We start from the raw sequence: 15,086 nt of genomic DNA on the forward strand, positions 1-15,086 counted from the left end.
ATAATTGCACCCTCTTAAAAAGTTTTTGAGAGGATTTGATGAGAAAATCTACATAGGCACTTAGGCTAGGGCTAGAACACAGCAAAAACTTGACCAATGATGAACTATTATGGAGGTCTCTTTTTAAAAATCTTCATCATCAATTAGTTGTGATTCTTTGACCTGTATCCTTCACCCTCTTTAAAACATCCTATTGGCTTGATTTCATTTTCAGACCTTTTTCTCTCTCTTTAAGGGAGTCTGAGTGTAAAACATGGTTAGAAACAGCTAGGATTTCTTCTGTACAAGTACCACGTTCTAATAGACTGACCGAGCTGCCCTGGTGTTAGGAGGGTGAGTCAGGATGGCGAGCAACGAGCCGGAGAGTCTTGGCATGAGGTCTGTCCCCAGGTGACTGCCCCTGTGATTCTCTAGGAGATTCAAAGGCACCACACCCTAAAGGAGGGAGGTGGGGTGTTTTCTCTGCTAAGGAAGAGCAGCCAGAAGAAAACACCCTACGCTGTCTCGCTGTGGGAAGAGCACCAGGCAAGCTCTACAGATAGCAGGGCCAATGAAAGCAAAGCCCATGTGCTGCATCCTTGGCAATCGCGGGAGAACCTGCCCTGGAGCTTCATGGCTGGCAGACGAGCCCACAAATGTCTGTGCAAGGTCCTTGGAGATCCATGACGTGGGGACTCCACAGCTTCCCAGGAAAGCTCAGGGATTTGCAATACTTGAAGCATGTGACCCCGGGGAGAGCAGATAACAGTAACACAAGGCCGTGTGGGTGCACACCATGGGCTAGAGGAGTGGCACGCTCCCACTGGCCTTTTAGAGGAATTTCAGGTAGATGTCAAGCTCCTCCTTGTATCACTCCTTTTGTAGTTTTTCTCTTTGGGCCAAGTTTTCCAACGTCTGTGATTCCTGTGAATGTTTGAAGGCCGGCGGAGAATGGAATGATCTGGTTCTCTGGAATGTGCTGGATTGGGAAAGGGCTCCACATGGAGACTGGAAATGTAGAGAGATGAAGAAGAAGATGAATAGCAAATGCTACTTTTTATTGAGAGCTTACGATCTGTGAGGTGGTGCACCACGCGCTTTGAATGCAGGATCTCATTTAATCCTCACGACAAGTTAGAGACAGGGGCTGTGGTTATTTCTATTTTGTGGACGTGGAGACCAGAACGTGAAGAGGTTACATCACTTGCTCATGGGCACACGGCTGGTTCACAGAACTGGGTCCTCAACAAGACCCTCGGATGCTGGAGGCTGTACCCGGAACCACCAGGCTAAAAAAGTTGTGACTTTTAACGTGACGTAGAGAAATATTGGAGGAAGCACATTTCTTCAAGAGCAGCACCTACGCCTTTGATGAATGTCCTTGACTCTGCCGCATCTTCCGTTAGGACAGGGCTGGCATCTCATTGAATTTAGTGCCCCTGCATCTGGGAGTCTGTCCAGCTGATAACCAATCAATGTCAGGTGACCTGACTGATGAGTTGTGTGTGACAGATTCTGAAAGCTAGACTTACCAATTCAGAGGTGTTGCCACCTGACCTCTCTACAAGAGCCACAAAGTGAAAACAAGTCTTACTGATGGTCCCAAAGCCCATGAAGAAGCCAGAGAGAGGCCTCGCCAGTTTGGTTCAGAAGATAGAGCATCAGCCCTTGGACTGAAGAGTCCCAGGTTCAGTTCTGGTCAAGGGCATGTACCTCGGTTGCAGGCTTGATCCCCAGCCCTGGTCTAGGTGCGTGTGGGGAGAGAAGGGGCAACTAGTCAATGTGTCTCTCTCACATCGATGTTTCTCTCTCTCTCTCTGTCTCTCCACCTCCTTTCCACTCTCTCTAAAAAATCAATGGAAAAATGTCCTTGGGTGAGGATTAACAAAAAAAGAAGCCAGAGAGAATCACCCAACATGGCACCATCGCCATTGCCCAGCAATTTTATTCCTTACTAGAGGCCCAGTGCATGGATTTGTGCACTGGTGGGATCCCTTGGCCTGGCCTGTGGGGATCAGGTGGAAACTGGCTCTCCAACATCCCCGAGGGGTCCCGATTGCAAGAGGGTGGTTCTCAGGTGATGCACCCCAGAATCAGGCTCCCTCCTCTCTGGTTCCGGGTGTGCCACCCGAGAACCACAGCTGCCAAGTCAATGCAGCTTGGCAGATTCTACGTGGAGCATCTTCCCCCTGGTGGTCAGTGCACATCATAGCTACTGGTCAGTCAGCCGGCCGGCCAGTTGCTTAGGCTTTTATCTATATCAGCGGTTCCCAACCTGTGGGTCGTCAACCTGTGGGTCTCGACCCCTTTGGGGGTCGAACGACCCTTTCACAGGGGTCACCTAGGACCATCGGAAAACACATATATAATTACATATTGTTTTTGTGATTAATCACTATGCTTCAATTATGTTCTATTTGTAACAATGAAAATACATCCTGCATATCAGATATTTACATGACAATTCATCACAGTAGCAATATTACAGTTATGAAGCAGCAACGAAAATAATCTTATGGTTGGGGGTCACCACAACATGAGGAACTGTATTAAAGGGTCGCGACATTAGGAAGGTTGATCTATATAGATAAGTCAATATTTTTTTCTGAGACAACTCAGGGAACTTCTAGAGTTTTAAATCTAACACACGCAGTAACATTCAACCACTTATTGCCATCACATAGGGTCATTGCTACAAGGTCATTGGCCCCCAAAAGACTTCAAACTAAGTATGTACCTCTTCCTAACTCCTATGATTATGAAACACTACCAGGGGTGGTATAGAAACTTCAGCTCTGGTGCAAAGCTGCCCACTGTTTGAGGGCAATGAGAGGATTAAAGGGAGTATTCCTGGGAGAGAGAGAAGGATTTTTTTCATTATCCATAATAAAATTAGTGCCTCTGGGTTATGGCTTTGGTTTAGAGAGGGATGAAGAACTGAGCAGTTTTTAAGAATATCCCAGTAATCAAGTTGCCTTTCAATTTGTCTTTCAAGAGACTGAAGGTGAAAAAAAAAAAAGAGAGACTGAAGGTGGCTGAAGGTCACCTCCAAGGGACTGGGAATGGGAGGTTCCCCTGATGCCAGAGATGGAACAGTTGGCGAGGTCCCAGGGTGGCCCTGGGCAGAGATGCCTGTGTGCTTTGGGAGGGATGGGATGGGCCCCCCAGAGGCAGCGAGGGTACTATTTACTCTACTCTCTGTGCCACCATCTCAGGCTTGGGAAACTGCCAGGAGACTTGGCTTTTGACAACCATTAGAATGCCCTGGAGACCACAAAAACCCAACCAACTCTAACACTAACTCTGCAAACTCCCAAATGGCTCAGCACAGCAGGAGGTGGGGGTTACTGCCTACACACCCAACCCTATGGCGCGAAGAGAGGAGAATTTTATTCAGCACTGCCAAATGGTATTCCGGGGATATTGTTCCAGTGACGTTCATGGGGACCCCCTCTGGGAAAAGGTCATGTATATTCAAGTAAGTTTGAAAAATATGAGGTTTGTTTTCTACTGGATTCCTCAGGGCTTCTCATCTGCTATCCCGAATTGTGTATCTCCAAGAAGAAGACTGTGTGTATATTTTAAAAGTCAGGTTCTAGCCTGGCTGGCGTGGCTCAGTGGCTGAGCATTGACCTATGAACCAGGAGGTCACAGTTCAATTCCTGGTCAGGGCACATGCCTGGGTTGCGGGCTCGAGCCCCAGTGGGGTCATGCAGGAGGTAGCTGACCAATAATTCTCTCATTGATGTTTCTTTCTCTCTCTCCCTCTTGCCCCCTCTCCCCCCGCCCTTCCTCTCTGAAATCAATAAAAATATATTTTTTTTAAAAGTCAGGTTCTAATGTAAAAGATAGGTGATGCTTCCACTTACTTTTGGGTTAGACCAGGAGCACAACATCAGCGACACACTGCTTAAAACTGCAGGAACACAGACATGGATTTGTGTACGTATGCGAATGTGCATCTTTTAAAAAAGAGCCAAACAAATGCCTTACGTACCAAGAAAGGATGAGTGATGGTGGGGGCAGTGGGCTGGGGAGGGAGAGATTTAGGAAAGTCAGCACCCCCGATGGCAGGTCTCGGCCCATGATTCTGATTCTGAACCCCTGGGTGACCTTCCCAGGGTCACTCCACATAGCTGGTTCCGCTTCCCATAGCCAACGTAGAAATTTAAAAAGTAAAGGCATCTCGAATTTTCTTACAAAATATTACAAGGCTTCAACAAGCCCACGCCGCCAAATGTTATGAGCTTGTGGTCAAGGACACGGCCTAATGACAGGGTAGGGTCTTGACCACCAGCAGGATTAACGGAGGGGTTTGCCGAGCAGGCACAGAGTCTGTCCGGCCAGCACTGTGGGTAGCTGACATCCTGGGGTCAGGGTGAGTCATGCCCTGTGTGCATAAACACCCAGGCATGCTGTGCCCTTGGGCCATAGTGGCTCACATCCCTGGAGACTTGAAAAGAAAGAAAACCTAGAACAATGAGCTGGTGACCTCTTTTCTGCTGCAGACAGAAAACAAGACAAATTGGCTCGTCAACCTTCAACCACAATGCAATCTTCCTTTTCTATTAACCCCGAGGTGTCCTATTCATGTGGGGGATGGGAGGGGGGTGGGTAATGAGATTGCCCAAGTGGCTATTGGCTCAGATCGGGCTAACGCCTACCAAAGAGACAGGACTTCCAAGAAAGGACACATGGAAAAAGTGATCTTTGTGACGGCAAGCTTGTGAACTTTGGGCATGTGGGCGGTATCCTTTGTCCAAATGTTATGCTTCCCCTTTGGCATTGCTGAGTCACTGGGTTGTCTTGAAATCTGAGTTTAAAAGCCTGTGAGGTGAGGCCTGCAGCAAGGAAGCCTCGTTTGAGTAGTGCAGGGGCGCCACCTGGAGTTTTGTGTGAGTACTGCAGCCCGCACTTGGCTGATTCGCAGTTCTGAGGTGGCCTGAACCGGGCTGGTTCCCTTTTGCAACAACAAAACCTCCCAGCCAGCCCAGCATTTGCTATGGCAGCCCAGCAAATCAAAAAACAGGTATTTCAGTAGTTCCTACGGTAGAGTATCAATTAGGGTTCTCCAGAGAAACAGAACCAACGGGGTATATATGCACACCATTAAGAGATTTATTTTAAGGTATTGCCTCATGTGGTTGTAGGGTCTGACAAGTTCAAAATCTATAGGCTGCACATTCTGGCAGAAGTTGGTGTTACCATCTTGAGGCCAAATTTCTCCACCTCCAGGAAACCTCAGCGTTTGTCCGTAAGGCCTTGAACTGATTGGATGAGGCACACCATCCAATCACCTGACTGTGCCCCATCAAATTCCTATGTTGAGGTCCAAACCCCGTACATCACAACATTGACTGTATCTATACTAATAAAAGGGTAATATGCTAATTAGACCGGACGTCTTCCAGACATCCATCCGGACATCCTTCTGGACAAAGCCACAGTGGAGGGGGCCGAGGCAGAGGCGGTTAGGGATGATCAGGCTGGCAGGGGAGGGCAGTTAGGGGCGATCAGGAAGGCAGGGGTGCATTTAGGGGCAATCAGGCAGGCAGGGGAGGTGAGCAGTTAGGAGCCAGCGATCCCAGATTGGAGAGGGTGCACTGGGCCTCTAGTTTGGAGATAAGACCTTTAAAAAGGTGATTAAGTTAAAATGAGGTCGTTAAGGTGGGTCTTCATTTAATATGACTGGTGTCCTTATAAAAACAGGGGCACACAGAGAGAACAGACGATGTGAAGAGACCTGCAGGTCAAGGAAACAGGCCTCAGGATAAACTCACCCACCTGTACCTTGATCTTGGGTTTCTAGCTTTCAGAATTGTGAGCAAATAAATTTATGTGAAGCTGTTACAGGGTTCCAGGGCAGGAGGAATAGGGAAACTGAGACAGGAAACTTAAAACAAGGCCAAACAGTATGGGCAACTTGCAGCCAGCTTGTAACTAGCAAGCCATTTTCTTCCCCAGCCAAGGACAGGAGAACAAGAGGCTAAAAACCTCCCTAAGGAGAGGATGCAGAAAGGGAGGGGGAAGGAGGAAAGGGAAAAAGGGCAGTTTTACTCCCTAAGCAGAGAAGCCAGCGGTCTCAAGGCTTGGCAAGCTAACGTTGCCAGGTGCTCCTCATGAATTCTGGGAAGGTCCCAACAAAGTAAAAGGGGCCGTGAGAATGAACCTGCACCAAAACATTCAGCAGAGGAATCTTGAGACCTATCGGCAGGAGGGTATATAACGCCTTAGGCCTCCCCCCAACCTGCTCTTCAGATCAGCGGAGAGCCGTCTGTGCTTCATAAGCCGGATGTGTAGGTTTGCTTGCTTTGCTTTTCCAATAAAGGTGCATGCTTTCATTGCTTTAATAAATTGGCTTTTCACACCGCAGGCGAGGTCTCTTGTATAAATTCATTTATATGAGAAGACAAGGATCGAGGTTGGGAACAGCCCTCTCCCACTGACTGGGGTGGGTGGGGGGCCTGTCGGGGAACATCTCTCTGATGTTGGCAGAGGTGCCTACAACAGCCTCCCAGCCAGTGGCACTTCGCTATAGCAGCCCAGCAAACCAATGAACCGGGTATTTCAGTATCTCTTCCACCTTAACTGTCCGTCGTTTACTTTCACATGTGTAGAACTGTTGCATAGTTGATGAGAATTTCAATGATTTGAGGTTTAAAATTCTCTTAGGTTGCCATGAGGATGCCATTCAATGTCATTTAATAGGTTTGAGTTCGCAGGTGTAGCAGACAAAGGCTCATTCTCATGCAAGCCGCCGCCTTCCCGGCTTTTTGCACTCCCAGTAGTAACAAATATATTGAAATTATTATAATACACCCCCACACGCAGGTGTAATGGAAATGAAAGTTTCCTGAAACAATGCTTTCTTGTGCAGAGGGCTGGCCGGGGCGGCAATGGGAAAGTGTGTGCTTCTGGTTACCAGGCCTGTAATTTGAGCAGACGCCACCGTGTAATCAGTACTTGGTTCAGGTCTGTATGGCTCCCGGGGCTTCCCTTTTGTGTCAGTTACTAAGACACGTCCGTCTTAGACCGTTCAGGTTGCTATAACAGAACACCACCGATGGGTGGCTTATGAACAGCAGGAATTTATTTCGCACAGAGCTAGAGGCTGGGACAGCCAAGGCTGAGGCACCGGCTTCCAGTGAGGGCCCTCCTCCAAGTTCATAGATGGTCATCTTTTTTTTTAATCCAATATGTGGTATTGGGATGGTTCCCCACTCGTCTAGATGTGAGGCGAGTTCAGTGCCGCTTCCTTCGGAAGGAGCATCCTCCTGAGAGCCTGGCTCTTCCTCCTGTTGGCTGACAGAACAGTGGAGCCACCGACACATAAAACTGCCCTTTGTGAGACGGCGGTGATTCCACAGCATCCTGGGCATCTGCACCATGAAGGAGGAATCGGGGCTCTGCACCAGGCGCTTCTTCTCCTGTTTCCTCTCCTCCTCTTCTGGAGAGGGATGGAGGCGAGCCTTAGCGAGAGGCATATTGTCCTGGGGAGGTGGTCACTGCCGGACAAGCTTGTCGGTGGTCATCTCGTGGTGGGTCCTCACATAGCAGAAGGGGTGAGGGGCTCTCTGGGATCTCTCTCCTAAGGGCACGAATCCCCTTCATGAGGGCTCCACCTTCATCACCTAACCACCTCTGGAAGACCCGCCTACCAACACCAACATGTCAGGCATGAGGATTTAACAAATGAATGGAGGGTGGGGGGGTCACAAACATTCAATCTATAGCAAGTACAGAATAAGCCATCTGACTTTAATAAAATAGAAAGGATACATGTGATAAATGTCATCATTAACATTTACTTGAAATGTTTTAAAGAAAGAATAAAACTTTAAAAAGCAATGGTGCCCTAGCCGGCTTGGCTCAGTGGATAGAGCGTTGGCCTGCGGACTGAAGGGCCTCAGGTCCAATTCCGATCAAGAGCACATGCCTGGGTTGTGAGCTCGATCCCCATAGGGGGCAGCCGATCAATGATTCTCTCTCATCATTGATGTTTCTCTCTCTCCCTCTCCCTTCCTCTCTGAAATCAATAACAATATTTTTTAAAGAATTTATGGTCCACACTTCTCCCTGCTCCTCCTCCCCAAACCAGGAAACGCAATGTCCCATGACAGCGACCCAGAAATAAAAAGTAGTGACGTTTAGTACAAGAAACATACAAAGAGGTTCCTTAGGAATTTAACGTTTTTAGAGCGGCATCAGAAAAGAGGGCGTGATGGTTTCCTTTTTTGCTGTGGGTGAGTGTTAATACCTCTCAAGGCCTTTACAAGCCCCCCAGTCCACACGTTCTCGTTTTACAGAGGAGATATAGCATCTGCTCGTTTTTGGAAGAGTGATACATAGAGCAAGAATTCCACCAGGGGCAGTGCGCTCAGCGGACACAAATCTGTCTCTTGCTTCAACAGTGTTTGGACGGAACAGACCCAGGAAGGCCCCTTCTTCCAGCCTCCAGCCACTCTCCTACGTCTTATCCAGTCACCACCTTCAGAACCACCTCCGGGACCAGCCAACACACTGTTGTTTTTTTCTACCTTAACTCCTTATTGCTGAACAACCATGAGCTCCCAAATTCGTCATAATCATTCCACCCACCGAGGTGGAGGCTGCGGTCAACCGCCTGGCCAGCCTGCCTCTGGGGCCTCCCACACCTACCTCTCGGCTTCTATTTCGACCTGGACGATGGAAGTGGCTCTGGAGGGCGTGGGCCACTTCTGCGAGTTGGCGAAGAAGCGCGAGGGCGCTGAGCGTCTTAAAGTTGCAAACCCAGCGCGGTGGCCGCGTTCTCTTCCAGGACGCGCTGAAGCCTCCCAAGATGAGGGGGCAAAACTCAGGACGCCATAGAGGCCGCCCTGGCCTTGGAGAGGAACCTGACCCAGGCCCTCTTGGAGCTGCAGGCCATGGGTTCTACCCGCGCAGACCCTCAGCTCCGTGACTTCCTGCAGAACCACTTCCGGGGTGAGAGGCGAAACGCATCAAGAAGATGGGCAACACCTGACTCACCTTGCAGGCTGCCGGCCCCCAGGCTGGGCTGGGCCAGTATCTCTTCCAAAGGCTCCCCCTCAAGCACGACTAGGAGCCTGTGGAGCCCAGAGGCCTCTGAGGGGCCCCTCGGCCTCCCCCTGGTGTCTGGCTTTTACCGGAGCCTTTCCCCAAAGAAACTACTAGCCGTTCTTTTAACCATCCTGAAGCCCTCTCCCATGCATTGGACCAAATGAAACAATAAAGCTTTTTGCAGAAAAAAATAATAATAAAATTCCACGAGGTTTAGTGGAGACAGAATATTCCAATACTCACGTTGGAAGCCAGCTGCTCAGGTAACACTTGGCTGGTTCTCTACCACGTGGTTTATGGGGAAGGTGATCTTGTTGTTGCTGTTGTCATAACTACAAGCTGCACTGCCATTTCCTGGGGGTCAGGTCGTTATTATGGGCAAAGCTTCCTGAGGTGAGGCCGACGGGTCCTCGGCGACTGAAGGACCTATTGGGTCAGTCTCTCCTCTCTGTTCTCCAGCCATAGAGCTGTTTTCACAGTCTCTCGGCAACGCGCATGGTCCTCGTGTTGAGGCTGGGCTCTCCTGGTGCTGGGAGACCAACAAAAGACTCCCGTACCTGCTTGTTGATGAGCAGTTTCCCTCGACTGTTCCTGGGGGCCCTGGCTCCTGGAGGTCCAGTTAGATGGTCGCTACATGAGTATTCCTCGGCCAATGAAGTTTTGAAACGTTGATTGAAGCCACATTAATTTGTCACAAAAATGTTCCTTTACTTCAGTCAGATGTCTCAGACCCTTCGGAAGTTCATGTACCTCGTGAGTCTCCTAGAAGGGAGATATGACCCAGAGCATGTCAATCGCTTTTTTGAGTAAAAACATCTTTTTTTCTTTTTTTCTTTTTGGCCAAGCATCTGGAGGGGCCGTTGTCCTGAGGAACATTCGTGGGGGCATGCTGCGTGACTTCAACCTGTACCTTACGGCCAAGTCGTCCGGCTGTCTCTCTATTCCAGAAAAAAACCCTGCCAACTGGGGTTTTCAGATACAATTTAGTGAAGCAGTTAATGGACCCTGTCCAAGGACCCACAAATCAGGGTCGGCCTGGAATGGCTCCTTTGCCTGTGCCCTTGGTCAACCTTCGGTCACAGTACATAGATTGGGGTTTCAGATCCTGGTTCTCCCTCTTCCTCTTTCTCAACCTCTCTTTATCAGAGTCACAGAAATAGTTCTGAGCGCGTTCAGACACCAATAAACAAATAAATAAATAAATCCCCCCAAACAAAAACAAATGCCTTGCCCATCAATGACGGTGGCAGCTCAGCACTTTAGGGAAGGCCCTCATCCCAGTCCCCTTTCCAAAGGGGCTACCTACCACATTAGAGATGCACGAGCAACCGCTCCGTGGTAGAAAGATGTGCTTCCAAATAAACAAGCTCTGAACTTTGGAAACGGTCCCGTCGTTGAATCTGAATGCATTTCAAGCTGTCGGCTCCCAGGAGGCCAGGACTGAATTCTGGGGAGCAAAACTGTTTCCTGCCCAGCTTCCCGGGTGGCGGGACTGGCGCCTCACTGTAAACAAACAAGGAACCTGGATCTGCGCGTGGGTTTCCGCCTGTGGCCAGGAGATGGCGCGATCGGAAAACGTATGCCCGCATCTCGGTGGGCACACCAGGCCTTTCTGCTTTTCACACGAGGTCAAAGGTCCAGGGCAGGACTAGAAGGCCCCGTATTGTCCAAGACCGTAATTCAAAACCGGAAGATGCGTACAGTTCTAGGGTGTGTTTCTTTGGGCGGACTTGGGGGGATTGCGAAAAGGGCTTTTCATTCCGTTTTCCAGCCACGGCTTCATGGTTCCAGTTCCTTGACCTTTCTCGCTGCCCTGGAGGAAGAGAAACTTCCTGACTCGTACAATTGGACCCTCTGACGGTTCTTGTTCTCACAGGACGTCAGATTGGGAAGGAGTGTTGAGGACACTTGGTCCAGGCTCTCCCAGCGCAGGAATTGATCTCATTAGTAAAGACGCCATCTATTTTGAAAATCTCACTAAGGTCAACAGTTCGTTCATTCACTCAGCTGTCAGTTCCTTCTAGACCAGTGTTCTCAACCTTGGCTGCACATTAGAATCACCCGGGAATCTTTTTAAGCTCCTCATTCCGGAGGATGAGGCCCAGAAATCAGGATCTTAAAAAGATTCCCAGGTGATTCTAATGTGCAGCCAAGGTTGAGAACCACTGTTCTAGACGTACAGTTGCGGTGGTTGGTCTAGGTCAGTGGTCGCCAAACTGCGGCTCGCGAGCCACATGTGGTTCTTTGACCCCTTGAGTGTGGCTCTTCCACAAAATATCAACTTCTGCACATGGGCCACGAAGTTTCAATTGCACCGTACATGCGCCCCCGCACATGGTATTTTGTGGAAGAGCCACACTCAAGGGGCCAAAGAGCCGCATGTGGCTCCTGAGCCGCAGTTTACCGACCACTGGTCTAGGTGGGTTACTTCCCTGACTGCTGCCCTCACACGGCTTATGAGTCCTTTATTCATTCACAATTCACTCGTTACACGGATGCTCAGTTATTTAATGGGTTGGCTTCAAGAATGAAACAGATCCTGTGCCTCACCTTACTAAACCCTGCAACCAAACCTGACACCGGTACTGCCACCCTCTGCCGTGGCGGGTAAGGAAGCGGGACACTCAGAAAGAATAAGTCCCGAATCCCAGGACACAGCTCATAAGTGGTGGTAGTCGTGGCAGGGGCCTGACTCCGAGGCCATGCCCTGAACTGTTCCCTTCCTTCTCGGTCTTCCCAAGGGCGCGTGGACGGCCCGTGGGGATCCCGTCTTCTCACGCTGCCACCTGAGCGCTCTCCTGTGAACCCTGATAGACACGTCCGCCTCTCAGGGCACCTGCATGGGTCTTGCGCTCTTCACTCCTCTGTCTCAAAGCTGCTCCTGCCCTGGCCAGTGTGCTCAGTGGTTAGAGTGTTGGCCTGCCCACCGAAGGGGCTTGGGTTTGATTCCTGGACAAGGGCATGGTACCTGGGTTGCGGGTTTGCTCCCCGCCCCCGGTCCGGGCACATGGGGTAGGAAACCAGTCGATGTATCTCTCTCACATCAATGTCTCTCTCACTCTCTCCCTCTCTCCTCCCCCGCCCCCCCCCCCCACCTTTTCCTCTTTCTGAAAAGCAATGGAAAAAATATCCTCAGGTGAGGAATAACCAAAAATAAATAAATACACAAAAAAACAATAAAAATATTTAAAGCTGCTTCTTCCACATGATAACCCTTCGTTAGTTGAATGCCAAGAGCACGCCCGGACACTTTTATTTTCTTAGGCTAAAGAGACCCAGTTCCCACCTGCCCCCTAAAAAGCATGGCTTGCGACCTCACCGGACTCCGCTCCGCATCTGTCAATGTCCCTCTTTAAACATCGCGCCCAGGAAGGCGGGCCGGCGAGAGAACGTGGCGGTGAGCAGGGCTGGCCATGCTTTCTGTCCGGAGCAGAGCGTGTGGGTTCGGCTCGCTCTCTCCATGAAATGAACCCAAACAGTCTTAACCCAGCACGAGGCTCGGGGACCTAGGCTCCGCCCCTGGGGACTGGGCTCGGCCCTCAGGGTCTGGGTGCGCCTCTGCCGCTCTTGGCTCCGCCCTTGGGGTCGGGGCTCAACTCTTCTGGGGCAGTTGGGCTCTTTGGGGCTTGGGCCATTCGTTGGGGACCAGTTTCACCTCTTCAGGCCTCAACCCCACTCCCTGGAGCTACTCTAGGCTCTTCGGTGCTGGGCTCCGCCCTTCTGGACCGGACTCGGCTGTTCTGGGCCGGGCTCCGCCCTCCCGGACTTGGCTCCGCCCTCTGGACTGGGCTCCGCCCTCCCGGACTTGGCTCCGCCCTCCCGGACTTGGCTCCGCCCTCTGAGCCGGGCTCCGCCCTCCCGGACTTGGCTCCGCCCTCTGGGTCGGGCTCAGCTGTTCTGGACCAGGGTGAGCTCTTTGGGGCGAAGCTCGGCTTTTGGGGCCCTCGACTGGGCACTTTGGCTTTGGGCTCCACTCTCAGGCAAAATTAAGAGAAGTAGGAGGAGAGAAGCAAGAGATGAGAAAATTGAGAGAACGAGGACTGATTAAGTCCTCTGATTGGACTGAGTTGATTAGGTCGGCGAAGGAGGACAGGGCCGTCAGCCACGGCCAGCCTGTGGGCAGGCAAGGGGGTGGCCCGGGATGATGTTCTTTGGCAATCGGGCCTCCTGAGCTACCTCGAGGCTCAGGGAGAAGACCGAGGAGCCCCTCAGTCTCTGACTTCTGTCCCCAGGCAGCAGCTTCCTCTGATCCTTAGGTTCATGTCCAGACTCTGAGCCTTTCCCAGGGCGATTCCTGGGGTTGGAGGGGAGGGAGGGAGGGAGGGACACACATTCACGGAGCCCAGACTAAGTCCACGCTTTGTAGGTGTTATTTCATTTTATCATCCTTGGAAGGATTGTATAGATGAGTAATAGGCTCAGAGAGGTCAAGTAACTTATCCAAGGACACACAACCACGGAGAAGCCGGAGATAAGACCACAGTTTGTCTGACCAAGAGCCCATGTGCTGTCCACTGTCCCACACCGCCTCCCAGATCAGGGAGGGGCTCGGGCATCTGCACCCTCTCCCACCCTGGGGCTGGCTATACTCATTGGACTTCCTTTCATATAACAGTAGTTACAGGCCTGCTGTTAGAGCTTGTAATTCAGTGTATTAAGAAGGACACTCATATATTACTTTATCACACATTTTAAAGTATTTCACCCAGCTCTGGCTGGTGTGGCTCAGTTGGTTGAGCACCATCCCATGCACCAGAGGGTCACTGGTTTGATTCCCATAGGGCAGTGGTTTTCAACCTTCCTAATGCCGTGACCCTTTAATACAGTTCCTCATGTTGTGGTGACCCCCAACCATAAAATTATTTTCTTTGCTACTTCATAACTGTAATTTTGCTACTGTGATGAATCGTCATGTAAATATCTGATATGCAGGATGTATTTTCATTGTTACAAGTTGAACATAATTAAAGCATAGTGATTAATCACAAAAACAATATGTAATTTTATATGTGTTTTCCAATGGTCTTAGGCGACCCCTGTGAAAGGATCGTTCGACCCCCAAATGGGTCGCGACCCACAGGTTGAGAACCACTGCCATAGGGGTACATGCCCTGTTGTGGGCTCCATCCCCAATAGGGGGCGTGCAGGAGGCAGCTGATCGATGTTTCTCTCTCACATCAATGTTTCTCTCTCTCTCTCTCCCTTTCTCTAAAATAAATTTTTAAAAGGCAAAAAAAAACCAACCCCACTTCAATCACTATATTTCAGTTTATACTATATATACGATAGGTTTCCTTTACAATCTTACGTGTTTTATCTTAGGCATTTAAAAACATTATTCCAAAAAGGGGCTCGTAGCCTTCCCCAGACCGCCAAAGGTGCTTGCAGCACAAAAATGGTTCATGACCCCTGGGCTAGAGAAGCGCACGGAAGCATTTATGGATGACATGGCACAATGTCGGACTTTGCTTGAACAGACTTGGCAAAATGAGAACAACAGACAAAGCAGGAAGGGGAGTTAAAAACTATTGAAGCTGGGTGACGGGCCCACAGGAATTCTTTGTTCTACTTTCATGTATGTTTGCACATTTCCCAATAAAAAGTTCTAGTAGCTGTTTTCAAACATTTGCATGTGACAAGATAATAGTCCTTAAATGTTGATAAACAAGATTATAAACCACACCTGTGCTTCTGTGGCTACCCAGAGTAACCACTACTGAGTTTGCAAACATATACTTTGAGTTTTGGGTTTTTTTGCTTTGTTTGTTTTGGGTGTTGATCTTTTCATGCTGATGAGTGGATCTCTATTCTCAGTTCAATGCCTACCAGTTAGTAGGTAAATAAGTAAATAAACAGACGGTGCCTTTGCTGATCTTGACTTAGAGACCCCACAGAAGGGGCTGGGTCTCAGAGACCCCCCTCCAGTATCGCTGGATTCTTGTCTGGGGGTTCACTTGTCCAATTTTTCTTCCCTCTTTTTTAAAAAAGTATTTTTATTGATTTCAGAGAGGAAGGGAGAGGGAGAGATAGAAACATCAATGATGAGAAAG

At 49.8% G+C, this 15,086-nt stretch overlaps 1 protein-coding gene across 2 annotated transcripts in view; it reads right to left on the reverse strand.

Moving 5' to 3' along the window:
- The window catches only part of LOC138994480 (uncharacterized), a 46,475-nt gene extending 35,963 nt beyond the window's left edge, over window positions 1–10,512 (reverse strand). Inside the window, exons 1-2 of one of the 2 annotated variants that reach the window (XM_070394448.1) lie at window positions 10,343–10,512; window positions 9,280–9,798 (exon numbers count right to left, since the gene is read on the reverse strand). The gene's annotated coding sequence lies outside the window, so the exon portion shown is untranslated. Of the gene's footprint in view, window positions 1–9,279 lie in introns of both variants that reach the window. The other variant, XM_070394447.1, reaches the window with a different exon arrangement.
- Window positions 10,513–15,086: the final 4,574 nt, after the last annotated feature.

The sequence above is a fragment of the Myotis yumanensis genome, unplaced genomic scaffold (genome assembly GCF_028538775.1).
Source record: "Myotis yumanensis isolate MYYU_CA2020_CCGP unplaced genomic scaffold, mMyoYum1.0.hap1 SCAF_16, whole genome shotgun sequence".
NCBI lineage: Eukaryota > Metazoa > Chordata > Mammalia > Chiroptera > Vespertilionidae > Myotis > Myotis yumanensis.